At 40.0% G+C, this 15618-nt stretch overlaps 1 protein-coding gene across 3 annotated transcripts in view; it reads right to left on the bottom strand.

The window, feature by feature from the left end:
- Positions 1-14707, bottom strand: part of FSTL5 (follistatin like 5) — a 578464-nt gene extending 563757 nt beyond the window's left edge. For 2 of the 3 annotated variants that reach the window (XM_030564448.1, XM_030564450.1), the window contains exon 1: positions 14189-14707. The gene's annotated coding sequence lies outside the window, so the exon portion shown is untranslated. Of the gene's footprint in view, positions 1-13584; positions 13652-14188 lie in introns of those variants that run through there. The other variant, XM_030564449.1, reaches the window with a different exon arrangement.
- Positions 14708-15618: the final 911 nt, after the last annotated feature.

The following is a 15618-nucleotide window of genomic DNA, read 5'->3' as shown; positions in this document are numbered from 1 at the left end:
TTTGAACACCCTCAAAATTCAGGAGTGCTCAGGCTCAATTTGGGCAGCTGTTACTTCATTCTCCCAGATCAAATATACTGATCCAACTGTAACTTGCTGCAGAAAAAGTAGGGTAAGAAATGAAGAAGCAAGAAATACTTCCCAGTGTTTTTTAGGACTGGAATTGCTATTTTCAACAGCTATTCCCCCGCCCCCTTTTTTTTTAAAGTTGTATTTGTTTAAAAGGAAGACAGTAATATTGCATTGGCAGATTCCCCATATAAACAAAGAGTGGAACAAAAGAATAATAAAGGCATCTCAACTTTTCCTCATTTATGTAGGATAGTCTTATAATATGCATCCAGATATCCTGCAATCAAACAAGCTGAAAATTGTTCCACTTTACTGCAGTTCTGTAACCATATGGGAACCAATCCTGTCTGTGTTCTGTGCACATCCAAAATTCCTGCTGAATGACCCGCCCTGGCAGTGAGTTACCAGTGACCCAGGGCTGGGACAGCAGGAGGCTGCAGGTTGGGGGGACAGCCCAGGACTGGGGCGGCAGGAGAGTGCGGGTGGGGTCAGGGCACTGGTGGGGAGAAAGGAGGGAGCCCAGTGCTCGGGCGGCAAGGGGTGTGGGGGCAAGAAGCCCAGGGCAGGGGCAGCAGCGGGTGTGGGGAGGGGTTCCCAGGGCTGGGGTAGGGTGCAGCCAATTTTTTTTTTGCTTGAGGTGGCAGAAAAACTAGAGCTGGCCCTGGTAGCTTTATAGGTATTTTTTGTTGTGGATGAACCACCTGGTCAGTCAGACCCTATTCGCTAACCTGAGAGCTGAGCCAGTCAGCATATAGGGGCTGGGGAGAGAAAGGAACGGGTATAAACATTATGGGTTAAAAACAGCCCTGACTGATGTAGGACTGAGGGATGTGTGTGCTGCGAGGATGGGTTCCAATACCAGAAGCACTCTGGATATAGGTCAGTACTATTCCAGCTTTACATATTAGGGAAGCTCTCCATTAACATGTTTGGTCCACTCTAGTCTATAGACCTAGAGGGAGAGCTGGTAGGGGAGCATTTATTACCCCTAGAAGCTACACAGCTATTAACTAACTGGGACTCTATAGACCTAGAGGGAGAGCTGGTAGGGGAGCATTTATTACCCCTAGAAGCTACACAGCTATTAACTAACTGGGACTCTCTCAGGGGCTAATCTGAGGGAGGTGAAAGTTTGTAAATTCTTACCTGAATGACCCGAGTTTATGGAAAAAAGATAGTGCCCTATATAGTGAAACCTTTATAGAAATCCAGGGATCCCATTACCTGTACCACTCTGGATGTAGACTACAGATTTCTCTTTTATCAGCAGCTAAGGAGATCAGTCAACTATTAGCCCAAGTGCTCAAATGCTGCTAGCTGTACCGATCCCCAGATAGTTTGCTATCAGGGTTCTGAAGTATTTAAAAGGACTGAGATGCTGCCACTATTCCCAAGTTCTGAAGAGTCTAGGTGACACACATTACATATTGCAGTCACATTACAGAGACTAAAAAATCATTGCTATAAAAAGATCAGAGGGAAGTGAGTTCATTGATATGTGTTAAAGTACAGAAGTGTAAATGTTAAGTTGAAACATTGCATTTAAACATGTAAAAGCAAAAAAAAAAAAAAGTGTGGGAGGGAGGGAAGTCTATATGAAGAACACCAGTAGATTTACTATTTGATAGCTTTTGTTTAAAAGTTATTTATAGTATTCCATGTACTGTTTACATTATTTTCTGTATACACTTAATGTTTTTCTACACAGGAACCGTAAAGTTGACTGAGGACTACCACAACTGACTGCTAAGGGTATTACATACAGTAACCCTGTGGTTTATCTCTGTAATACTTTCTGAGAAGTCTGGAAATAGACACAACTCTGGCCTGTGCTTCAGGAAAGAGAGCTTGTCTAAACAATGAATTAGTCTGAAGCAAGCTGGAGTGTGAATCTACTGTGCTCCAGTGTCCATGTGGACCCTGCTGATGCTCCCTAGTGCGCAATGAAGAACACAAAGCCAAGCCCTGACCTGGGCTTTAGCCTGATGCGATTGGGCGTCAACTTTCTGCCCTAGGCCCCAGAGAGTCTAATGCTGGCCCTGCTTGGAGGCCTCCTGAAACCTGCTTGAGGCCCCCTAGGGGGCCCCAGAGCCCTGGTTGAGAACAACTGGTCTAACCAGTTCTTAAAAATTCTCAATGACAGGGATTCCACAACCTCCCTAGATAACCTCTTGCAGCGCTTAACTATTTCCTCCTAAATAGAAAAATGGCAATGTGTCCCTCTATGGACTGAGGGACATGGCCCTCTGTCCCTCACATTCATGTTAACATTATTATTTTTTACACTTAAGAACAAAGTGTAGGATAAGTTTAAATGTTTCATATCTTGCTGACTTAGTGCGGTTCATGTGTACCGAGAACAGAAATTAGCCCAGAAGGGTACTGCAATAACACTTACTTTGTCTTTTAAGTGGCTTGTTTAGACAAATAGATTGTTGAATAACTCCAAGATATATTATATAGAGTGATAAACACCAATAAGTTCATTTCAAGACCTATACAGAACAACGTAGAATTCTGAAGATAAATCTGTGAAGATGATTTTTTTTTAAAAGTCCGTTCCAAGAACTCCCAGATTAAAATGCCTTTGTCAAGAGACATCATTTTCAGCTGAGAATCTACAACTGCTGAGCTCACTTCCCTCATTGGTCTCATAGAGCCGAAGTTTGTTAATTTTCACTGCACATTGCCAGGCCTGTCTGTTCAGACTTTTGCATTAGGGATTGACGTGAAGAGATGTGACTTTATGTGGCTCTTTGAGTATCTTTGAAATGACTTTTTCTCAGTTTAGTTTGTGATTTTAAGACTGAGGTACTCTATAGCCACAGAGATTATGATTTGTATATTTTATAAAATGAAGAGATAATAAATTTATGTTGGGGTCTACCCAAATATTCTCTGACTTCAACGAAGTGAGGAATTGAGAAAAAAATTACTTGCAAGAAGATAAAAAATGCATTGGAAAAATGAGAAAAAATGGCAACACAGAAGCTAGAGGACACGATAAGTGCCAAGCGTGAGGAAAGTGATGCCTGGGACAGCTATTATATCCAGCCAAGACACGCAGTTGAGGTAGAGTTGGTGCAAGATTGTGACAGAGCTGATCCCTCAGATACTTGTCAAAAGCAATGAAAATTTCACATGGATTGTTAGCACAAAGGCTTAGTCTGAATGCAAGGCAGATAAATAACCTGGGGAACTAATTGTCCCTGAATACTCAGAGATTCTACTGCACTGTGTCTTTTCAAGTGGAGGTGTGCTTCTTGCTCCCCCAAAGACTCAGTGGTTTGTGGGGCAGTGGCCCTTCTCTGGTTGTTTCTTGAAAGACCCAGCTCCAGTGGGGCTGGACAATTGGTGCCCCCTAGACACTCTCTCCCTCTTCTGAAGAAAATTCAGATAAACGGAGCGATCCCAGGGTTTAACAGAGTGCTTTACCAGGAAAGAAATTGCTGGTAGGTCTCTCCACACAGCAGAGGTCTAGGTCTGCCAAATGCTGATGAAACTAATGTGATGATCAAAATCATAATGGAACCTCGGAACCCCTATGCTTTCAGATAAATTTGAAGCTTTATGTGAACCTTACTTTTGAGCCATTAAGATCGGGCTGGTTTTTTTTCAAGTCCTTATATAAGTATTCAAACTGCAGTGTCTTCAAAAAAGAATCTCTTACGTAAATAATCGCATTTTTTTTAAACTCTGAGCTTCTATGAATACAATCTATTGTTCTTTTTCTGCTTTAAAAAGAAACATAATTGCAGACACAGTCCCCCACTCACATTTACATCACATTAAGAGCTGCACTTTCAAATATTTAAAGTTATTTTCAACATTTATACCCATTTCATGAACAAATACCTATTTTAACACTTAAATACAGGTGTGGTGGATGCACCTTTGGCTCCCTCTCCTCTTCCCAGAGAGATTAATCCTTGATGTTAGTTATGTTCCTTTGCACAATGCTGGAAGGTGCTTAGTGTGGTATATGAACTTGAATAAAACAGACTCACAATAGCCAGAATATTCCAGATTGCATATGGAATTTTATTTCATGTCTTTGTATCTATGTGTTGTGGATGATAGGGTACATTTAAACATACATACTGCAATGGATCATATGAGCTGCAATAACCAGGAATATTTGGATAACTGGAAGAGAGGGTATCAGTTTTAATTTTGAATTTCCAAACAAGAGCTTTACTATTGTTTTAGCATTTTTGTGAGTGAAAATATATATAGTATACACAAAGACAAATGCACACATACCATTTGAAAAATGTAACTATAGGAGAGAACATTTACTAACTGAGAGCGTGGATCACTATGTGAATGAGACTATCATGGTGAAAAGATGTAAAGTACATAAATATATTAAAATATTAGATTTGTGGCCTGCAGGTTGTCATAACCTATTCCCAGATTTGGACCTTAGCATCCAAAATATGGGGGTTAGCATTAAAACCTCCAAGCTTAGTTACCAGCTTGGACCTGATAAAGCTGCCACCACCCCAAAAATTAGAGTGTTTTGGGGCACTCTGGTCCCCCCAAAAAACCTTCCCTGGGGACCCCAAGACCCAAATTCCTTGAGTCTCACAACAAAGGAGAATAAACCATTTCCCTTCCCTTCTCCCCTCCAGGTGTTCCGTCCCTGGGTTCCTGGAGAGATACACAAAAGCAAGCTCCGTGAATCTAAACAGAGGGACTCCACCCTCTCTATTTCCAGTCCTGGAAACACAAGGAGAGAGAGCCAATCTCTCCCCCCACCTCCCTCCTTCACCCAGAGGGAATGCAAAGTCAGGCTAGTAAATCTAACACACACAGATTTCCCCCTGACTTCTTCCTCCCACCAATTCCCTGGTGAGCACAGACTCAGTTCCCTGGAGTTCCCCACTAAAGAAAAACTCCAACAGGTCTTAAAAGAAAGCTTTATATAAAAAGAAAGAAAAAATACATAAAAATGGTCTCTCTGTATTAAGGTGATAAATACAGGGTCAGTTGCTTAAAAGAAATATGAATAAACAGCCTTATTCAAAAAGAATACAATTCAAAACATTCCAGCAACTACACACATGTAAATACAAAAGAACACAATATAAACCTTACTGCCTTACTATATTTGTACTTACAACTTGGAAACAGAAGATTAGAAAGCAAGAGACAGAAATCCTCTCATAGCCAAGAGAGAGACAGGCAAAAGACCAGAACAAAGGACTCAGACACAACTTCCCTCCACCCAGATTTGAAAAAGTCTTGTTTCCTGATTGGTCCTCTGGTCAGGTGTTTCAGGTTACTTCTTTCCAGGTGAAAGAGACATTAACCCTTAGCTATCTGTTTATGACACAGGGGCATCTTCCTTTAATTTCTAAGGCCTACAGCATTCTGCCTATTTTCAGAGGAAAACCCTTAGGTGCATCTTACCCTCCCTGTTGACTGCAACAAGAACATGAAAATGCAAGTTATTCCAGTATGTTTGTGGCAATAATTCTCTAGGTATAAAGGAACAAAATTAGTAGATGACAATAGGCAAAAATGTAATATAGCCAAAGAACCCCATCTAAAAGTCACCTGATACTGTCACCAACTTAGGACTTTTACTTAGCAAACACCAAAATTAAACCTCAGGGAAAGCATTGTTCAGTTTCTAGTGTCCCAAGCAAATAACTAAACTGCCCATGCATTAATATGCAGAATACCTTTTACTAAAACTTACTATTGATCAAAAACTACTCAGAGCAAAACCATAAAAATAAAATAGGAATCTCTCTCCTTTTATTTATAACCACTAGACAGCTGCTCTGTTTCTGAATGGTCCAAGAAATGTAATGGAATATGAATGGGTGAGAGAAGCACAGCAAGTGTATTGGAGACAACAGTTTTAGGATTAATATTTTAGATCTCCATTGTGGTAGCTGAGGTTCGTTCTTCTTAAATATACAGTGTGTTCAGATCATGATAATGTGGTGAAAAATGTCTTATATCTGCTTAGGAACAAAATGTTTTAGGAGATTAGTAATGTTATAGTGTCTATCACTTACAGATTATTTGTCACAATTTGGTCCATGGCAGTAGTGATTGAAAGCCAGTACACTTCCCACAACAGCAGTGGCTTGTCACTAAGGTTGATGTCATGATTAGCCTTTACATAGTGTGACGAGTGGGTAAGGAGATTTTCTCTACCCTTACACAGCATCAATAAGGGCCAGAAAAAATTGCACACAAGGACTGCTATTTCTCTGTATACTCCCAGGAGCTATACCCCTATATCAGCCTGCAGAGCAGATTGAGGACACATTGTGAGGAACAAGCTGCACCACCATTCTGGTAGGTCAGTTAGCCACTGGACCTCTGTGGACACTATAGAGCTTAGACAGTGAATGTATAGTGACCATATTACTCTCTGAGTTACTGTCTGATTCCTCCTAGTCAAGACTTAAAAAAAAAATCAGAAAGCTTGCAGTTCCCCATGAGGTACTTGTTCTGATGACTTCACTCTCCAGGGCTGACACCTTTTATAAAAAAATGAATAGTCACTTAGGTTCTGATAAAAAGCCCAGGAAGGACAAGGAGAGTCATTTTATTGACTTAGATGTGCTTTGGAGCAGAACCTTAGACTAGGGAAAAAGAAAAAAAAATAATCACTGCCGAGAAAATGGAAAGAAGAACAAAACTGAGGCATACAGAAGTTGAAAAAGCAATTAAAAAAATGAAACCTAAAAGAGAAATTCCTTGCTTGTGAAAGGAAAAGATGGTCTCTCTCAAAATGAGTATTAAGGAACTGTTCTCAGACTGGTACATATGGGAGTTATTTGCATAAAACCCTCCCTATCACATCAGTAAGAGAGAGAGTAGACGCCTATATTTGGGGTAAGGGTAATCACTAAAGTGTTTATTCTCTTCTTCATGTGCATACTTAACTCTCAGTAACATTCTCTGGAATTCAGCACTCCAGCATTAAGAGAGCAGATGCTAGTATTTGTGTTTATATATTAAATTTTATTTTAAAAGTTCAACCGTATAGACTATACATATGGCATTAGTGGTACAGACACACAAAAGACGAGAGAGAGAAATCTGGCCTGTCTGTTCCAAAAAATGAACTAAATCTGCAGAATATTTGTGGAGTTTTTTCCCACAATGTGATTACTCAAAGAAATAGAAAAATAATATGGTAATATTCAAATGACATCATATTTGCATTTGGTGCATTTTCATGTAGATAGTTCAATTTCTGAACAAATCCTTTCTGAGAAGTATTTTGAGAAAGGCAAGGGCACTTTTATTTTAATTATATATAATAAAATATAGCAAACAGGTAGGTAAGCATGTTTTCTTAAAAAAACATAAGAACTGCCATTCTAGATCAGACCAAAGATCCATTTCATCCAGTATCCTGGTGATCAATATAGGATACTTTAGAGCAGTGTTTCCCAAACTTGGGATGCCGCTTGTATAGGAAAAGCCCCTGGCGGGCCAAGTTGGTTTGTTTACCTGTCACATCTGCAGGTCAGGCCGATCGTGGCTCCCACTGGCCACGGTTCACTGCCAATGGGAGCTGCAGGAAGCGGCTTGGGAGCTGCGATCAGCCAGACCAGCGGATGCGGGAGTTAAATAAACTGGCCTGGCCCACCAGGGGCTTTCCCTACACAAGCGGCATCCCAAGTTTGGGAAACACTGCTTTAGAAGAAGGAACAAGAAATACCATCATGGAAAAATCAAGGTATACCTAATCCACAGGAGAAATTTCTTCCTAACCTAAATTAGTGGTGGGTTTATTGCCTTGAAGATGAGTCTTTATATTGCTTATAAAGTGTTTCATTTTTGTGTAATATATTTGTGGATATTCTCACTATCTGTATGTGTCTACTTCTTTTTTTACCTTGATAATCACTTGGCTTCAGTGATAACTTGTGGCAGTAAGTTCCAAAGATCAATTATGTTCTGTGCAAAAAAAAAAATCCTTTAATTGGTTTTACATTTGTTTCCATTCAATTTTGCTGAATGTCCCTTTGTTCTTGTGCTATGAGAAAGAGTAACTGGAACTCACTTGAATTACTCTCTCCATGTCATTCATTATTTTATATTCTTTTATCATGTCCTGTCTTTTTCATCTATTCTCCAATCATTTCAGTCTCATCAGTTACGGAAGTTTACATCCACATCCAATATTTTTAGGTACCCATCTCTGAATCTCACATATCTCTGCTCTCCTAGTGCCTTTCTGAGATAATGTGACCATCACTGAACACAATATTCAAGGTAAGAAGGCATGGAATTATATTATCTGTTATTGTCTATCTCATTCTTTATACATCCTAACATTTTACTTACATTTTTTGACTGATGTTTCACACTGAGCAGAGTTTTCCACTGAGCTATCCACAGTGATGCCAATCTTTTTTTTTCTAAGTAACTGTTAATTTAAACCCAATAAGTCCTATAAGTGACACACTGTACCAGGCTATACAACATTGAGCTGAAACAAATTTATAATATAATACAATACAACATAAAATATTCTACCTTGAAACATGATACAGTAGTCAAGATATTTGAAAGGCAAATTATATCCTATTTCCTTATAAATTAAGAGCACCAGTTTTCCCTCCTGTGTACTCTTGCATTCCCTCATTACTAGGTTTGTTTTAGTGTAACTGAGAGCATAATCAGACCCAGAAGATTTGTCCAGATAATTTATGTATTAGGATTACCTCAGAATTGTAGGTGTTTTCAAAAGAGTTACACTATAGAAAGCATCTAGGATTTTGTGGTGCCGTTTTGAATCCAAATAATCAATACTAATAAATTACAAGTTTCTCTCATTTATTAAACTCTCTTATAGTGATAGAGTATATTGCATATGACTAATATTAAAAGATATAAACCATACATAGTATTTAATTGTCAATGCAGGTGTTCGACACCACTGGAAAATAAGCCATTTTTATTTAGACACCTAAACATGCCTTTATAAAAGCTTAACATTAGATACCCAGTTTTGGCCCTTATTAACACAAGAATGCATACTTAGTGGTATAAGTATTTGAAAGTTACTATAAAGTTTGCTTAGATAAAACATATTTAAGTACAAAAAATTATCAGACAGAAAAAAAATCTTGAAAATATCTTTCATTATCTTCCCTCTAACATACACAAGTATTCACTGAGTACTTTATTATACTAAAGTCTTTCTGAACCCTGTTCTATAAAGCTCTGCTGGACACCAAACTCAATTAATTCAAATGCAAATAAATCCTGAACTTCAACCTACTTCAAGTAATCAGTGACAGTACTGCCAACTAGTCCTCAGATTTAACTCTTCATATTCTTTTAGCATCTTATGGTTTGGAAAACCTAGTGATACAATCCAAATAAAATGCCATTAATTTCACTTTAAATGTGTCAAAGGGTAATTAATTAAATCAAGCAGTCATGCTTATTTCATGGTTTATTTCTAAACTAGTAAAGGGAAATATCTCAGTGAAAATTAGCTGCCAAATAAATAAATATATCTCTGTATCACACAGAATAATAAATGTATAATTCAATATACACTCAAATTGTCACTTCCACTCATCTGGGAATCATACCTTTCTGATTCCCAATAGGACTGATTGATTTGAAGACCACCAATCTATTCACCTGTTCACATGGATGATTATGGGGAATGGAAGATGCTGTCAATGGGAAATAGCTCTTCAGCTTCTTTCACATATGGACAGTGAAGAATTTTCCCTATCAAAATTTCCCACTCTTTATTGTTCAGGCAAAGGCGGGCCAGAGTTAATGACAACATGTCTGTTACTTCATTCAATGCATTTTTACTGCTGATATTTTTATTACAAACTCATAACTACAGTATCTGTCAGCAAAAAGTGCCTTCAAGCAGGAGAAATTGGAGAGGGTGTCACTAACACAAAACCTGGGTATAGAATTTGGAAAGTGAACACCACAAAGTAGCCCCAGAGGAAAGTCTGATTACAGTAGGGTGACCACATCTCCCATTTTGGCAGGGATAGTCCCTTTTTTAAGCCTTGTCCCAGCCATCCCGACTTTTTTTTGCAAAAGTGGGAATTTGTCAAAAAAGTGGGGTGTGGAGGAACATGTGTGTGGGGGGGGTTTGAATGGTGATGCCAGTCCCAGCCGGGAGTGGGAGGGGGGAGCAGGGTTCAGGCAGGGGGCAGGCAGGGCTCAGGCGAGCAGCGATGCCAGCCCCAGCCTAGCATAGCATGGGCGAGCAGCAATTCCAGGTCCGTGTGGTGGGTTGGGGGGTGCGGGCAAGTGGCTGGGGTGGTTCCAGAGAGTGTCCCATTTTCCCTTTGAGAAATATGGTCACCCTAGATTATGATGAAGAGATATGAAGAACCATTGTGAGTGGGCCGATTCTACCTGTGGACAGAAAGCAAAATCAGGGAGTGGTGGGAAGGGCTGTTTTCCCGAAGATTGCGCAATGATAGTAACTTTGGCCTTAATAATTGTTGGATATTACCAAAAGAGTTAGATTTTTGCTCAGCACAGTTTTCAGAGTTGTGGGACACCGACAACTCTCAGTGAAATCATAGGTTGCTCTGGATGCCCTGCACCTCGGAAACCTGGTCTTTATTAACCAGTATAATGTGTTTAATGAAAAGTTGCAACTTATGGTCCTTTTAGTGAAATACACAAGAGAACTGACTGTCTTTTTTTTCTGCCTGACAGGCAGAAAAAAACAACCCTATTGTATCAAACTATAATATCATGACAATTCCAGACTTTGAAATGGCTGCAAATTAGAAGAGCAAATGATTTCACTAAGCCACCCATTTTGCTTTAGCATTACATAATGTAATGGAACAAGTTATAGTAAATAAAAAAGACTTCCTAGTTTAATCTAAAAAAATAAAAATATTAAAGTTAAGACATGACTCATAAGTCAGTCTTTGAGAGCTACATCATGTTCTGTTCTGAGATCACTGCAACATCTGGCAATAATGGTGTAATATTGTGAACTGAAAACTAAATTTTTTGCTCAAGGCCAATTTTTACATCTAGGGTGTGAATCCTTTAATTTAGGCCCTTCAAGCTAAACTCAGAATTGCTGTAACTGGGTGCAACTGAACATAATGGAGGCATCCTCCTGTGTTTCAGGTATGAATTTGATTTTTTTAAGGATGGGTGTTATCATGGAAACATGGCAGAACTTGAAGTGTAGCATTGCTGTCAGTAGAAGCTAGGGAAATTAATGGAAAAATTACATCTTTTACTTTGTACAGAAATTTAGAATACTGGTTATTGATGATGGAAGTTTATGATTTTTTTGTATTTGTTTATGTGTCTTAACCTAGATGGGTGAAATATCTATCTTTTAAAGAAATATTAAAGGCTAGACAAGCACAAAGAAAAGTGCAGAATGACAGCTCAGTATAATTAGATCACAACTGAGAAAATCTTTCAAACAGAGTAACACAGACAACATTCACTTGAAACCAGATCAATAACTTTTTGTTGCTGTTGTTTAACTCAGCAAAATAACTGCATGGCCCACAAACAAAGGTATGCTAAGAACTACTGGAAGGCTTTTTATTGACATTGATATAATCCTTGTACTTGCATTTGCAAATACATTCACGTACTTAGTCACTGTTGGCAAGGCTCACACTGCGGCCCTTAGTAAATGGGAGGGTTTGACTGAATAATGATTTTTGGTAAGGACCTAAAATAGGCAACAATGTGAAGCTGTGTTAGTTTGAGAATTCAATATAGCAGTGATTTGACTGTGTAAGTTTAATTTTCATCGGCTATCAAGAGATAATTTTGTAATTTAAAGTTTTTGGAACTTTGCACTAACAAATCCCATTGTTATCTGTGTGTGTGTGTGTGTATGTATATTGCAAGGATGAAAAATGACTGTTTCCTAATCACACAAACTGAACAAAAGAAATATTCATGGGCCACAGTGTTTGAATTACTCTTAGATTATATGTTTAAAATGTCTATTTGAAGATAGCAATACCATTTTACTACTTGGAAAGTCTCTGCCCAATAGGTAAAATCTCTGTTATTTTTAAACCTGTGATTCACAGCTCTAAAAGAAAGCAGCATAGTGTAAACCACACAGACACACATAAAGATTTTAAAGAGGTACAATAAGAATTTACATGTTGTAAATTCTAAGTGCATCATTTATCATATGATTAACCCTAGTAACACGATCGATGTCAGAGAGTTCAATTCTGCACACTCTTCCTCATGTGAGGAGTCCTTAATCTTGCAAGCAGTAACAATGATGTTAACATGACTACCTATGTGTGAGTAGGGACTACTTAAGTAACAAGGCTCAGGCCCTTTGTATGTGTATACAACATTACAAAATGTGGTTGTGTACTTTACTTTTTTTTAATTTTCACTGGTTTTGTAACATGTTTCAAAATATAGTTTTCAAAAAAATAAATGTAATCAGTCTTTGAAAGCAAACTTCCTGAAATTGCACACTTCTTTAAAAAAAAAAAGAGGAGGCAGGGACAAAAATCAAGGATTAACATGTTTATGAAAATCCTGAATATATTTATAAACAAATATTCACATGTGTTAAAGGTGATATAGACCTCTAACTGTAGGCTCATGAAGGTTAACAGTCTGTTTGAATGCTGTATATAAACTCCCACCCGCTTTTCTTTGGGGTAGGAAGGAGGGAGAGCTGCTTTATAATTAGTGAGGGGAAAAGGACATTTCTTACATCTATGTAACAGGGTTCAATACTACTTAAATGTAATTAGAACATTTACTTTTGCCTGAATTTATCAGCTTTTAACTTTACATTTCACCATGCCTGCACTGCTGCCAAGTAGCCTAACTTATATTGTAGCTGATAAATATTCACTAAAATCACACTTTAACTTTAAATAAATTGTAAAGAGAAAATGTTGCTGTAATAACGTGGCAGTAACTTTTCTGCTTCTGGAATGAAGCAGATAAATAATCTCCATTTAATGCTTATACCTATTAAGGCTACTTGCACATTACAAATACGTGATGCGGCACATGACTTTTAGATTTGGAGTCTAAGGAAAATTCATTGAATTGGCCAAAGTAATAAATAACGTCACAAAATGCAGGATGGAGACTTAATTTGTCTCCCTATTCCGCTCAGTCACCTCACTGGCGCTGCTACAAACCATCCATTCATTTTGGAATCAGCATTTAGCTCTCCACACACAAATCCCCGCTCCTCTCGTTGTATACTCAGGACACTGAGAATTTAGAGAAGCAAGCAACGCATCTTCTACTGCAAACCCTTAAATGGAGCAGAGCGCTCTGCTAAGCACGCCAAAGGATAAACGCTGCTGAAACAGCGGCATTTCATCTGCCCACGCTTCCCACTTCCATTCAATTACCAAACAGCAGCGGCCCTGTAATACAATATAATACTGTACTATTAAATCAGAGCTCCACATTTACACCTACTTCTAGCCCAGAGGAAGGCCTGACATTCACCAGTCAACACTGGAACAACCAAGGCACAACTTTCAAAACACGTACCCCTATCCACCTTGATGAAGAAGCGAGGACGAGCTCCCAGAGAGATTTCAATTTCACAAGTTTGTTGTTGTTTTTATCAACCACCCTAAGGCATCACTCCTCTTCTCTGCCACACATACAGACGCCAGGGCAAACATCAGGCATTTCTTTTGCAAATCCTCTCTAATTCCTGCTTGGCTCATTAGTTCCCAGCCTGACCTTACATACCACTCGCCCACAGGCGAAATCGATTAGAGATGTACTCGCCCCAAACCTGGAAGTTATGTGAAGTATCTTCTTCAATGCAGGTTAATTAAAATCCATCAAAAATATAATACCCCGTCCCCTTTACAAACTGGGAATTATTTGTTTATGATAAACCCAACATCAGGATTATAGAAACTTCGCAACAAAAATAATCCCCCAACTTCCCATTCTGCATTCCTCTCTTGCTTGCAGAGCCCATTTTGATGCTGAAAGCTGCTGAAATCTTTCCCAATTGTTTCCTTTGCACTGACCTCAGAGCTAACAAGCTCACAACTTTGCACTTTTCTTCTTCTTTTGGCCAGTCCCCCTCTCCAACAAATAAACATGCATTTCCATTCAAACAGAGCTTCCTCCTTACCTGGTCTAACAGTCACAAAAGTCCCTCAGGAGAAAACAGTGAGTCCTTTTACAAGAATGGTGCATACAGAAATATTTCTTTTCACCACACGTCCAAATTGGGATCACGCAACGGGGAGAAAAGGGAGCCAACAGTTTGGGTAAAACTCCGAAGCAATCCCCAGGAACTAGTCTAGCAGGGCGCCCAGGAGCAGCAGAGCCGGCGGGATCTCTTCCAGGGGCGATCAGCTCCTTTGCCAAGTTGCTCCTAAGTGGGTGATGGGCGGAGTGGAAGGGGGTGGGGCGCTGTGGCCTTTGGGGGGGTGGGGAGGTGTGTAGCTCGCGCGCGGTCCCGGGTTCAGCACCAGCCGCGCCGTGGACAGCACCAGCTGCTCCTAGCCTCCAGTTTGTCTCAGTCACTGAACCCGCCTGGCTCTCCCGCCTCCTTGCTCCCCGGCGCTGCCACTCAGCCCCGGCATGTCCCGCCTCCCCCTCCCCAGCCAGCACGTCAGCCCCGGCTCTTTCCTTATTTGCATGGAAGTCGAGGAGGGGGCAGCCGCGGGCAGCTCAGCATCCAGCAGGAGCAGCCGGCCGTAGCGGGGACTGCCAGCCAGGGGATGACCGCCCAGCCATAACCCTCCCGCTGCAAAGCTCCCAGCCCACGAGCAGGCTGCTCCTTCTGTTCACAGTCGGATGGTCGTCTTTGTACGCCCAGGGATCAGCCGCCGCACAGAGCTGCAGGAGCCTGGTTTCCTAAGCACGTCTCATTGCCTCCGGCGTGTGCAAGTGCTGAGAACTTGTGGGGTTTCCTGAAGAGGATGAGAAACAGGAATTTAAGCCCCCTTCCCTTCTTTTGGACCCCTGGTAACAAACTAGCACCTCTAACTGCATTGATGCTATTTGAGACTCTCCCCCCTTTTGGAATTTAAAGACAGCCAAACCCGGCCCGGATCGTCTTCACTGATTTTGTGTGTGTGTTTGTCAGAGAGAGAGAGAGAGAGAGAGAGAGAGAGAGAGAGATCCCAATGTCTGTTTGGGAGAAGAGTGCAATCACCCCCAAAATAGCAACCAATTCCCATCTTGAACTCAGAGCCTGCTTCCATTCTAAAGGCAGAATGGAGGTTATGCACTTTTTATGAGATCGCATAGGTCAATTGGCTACCTGAAAAATCAAGTATGCTAGAAGCATTGCACAGCCTGTAGCAGTAATCCCTACTCTCTATATCATATTTTAGTGACCTCGTTCTGAGGTGAAGTTTTTCACTAAAATCAGGATACTGATTGCTCAGGCAAAATTCACACATGGGGTATTATTTATTGGTGGTATTAGTACACATAAGGAAAAATATGGCTAAAGAGCAGGACCGGCCAAATTATGATTCTCAGCTCTTGTAAAAGAAATTTAGTCCCTTTGAAAAGGGCAGAAAAAGAAATTGACAGCAATATAATACC

This window comes from Gopherus evgoodei, chromosome 5 (genome assembly GCF_007399415.2).
Source record: "Gopherus evgoodei ecotype Sinaloan lineage chromosome 5, rGopEvg1_v1.p, whole genome shotgun sequence".
NCBI classification, from domain to species: Eukaryota; Metazoa; Chordata; order Testudines; family Testudinidae; genus Gopherus; species Gopherus evgoodei.
The sequence above is the reverse complement of the archived record's forward strand: the minus strand, read 5'-3'. Positions and strand labels throughout refer to the sequence as shown.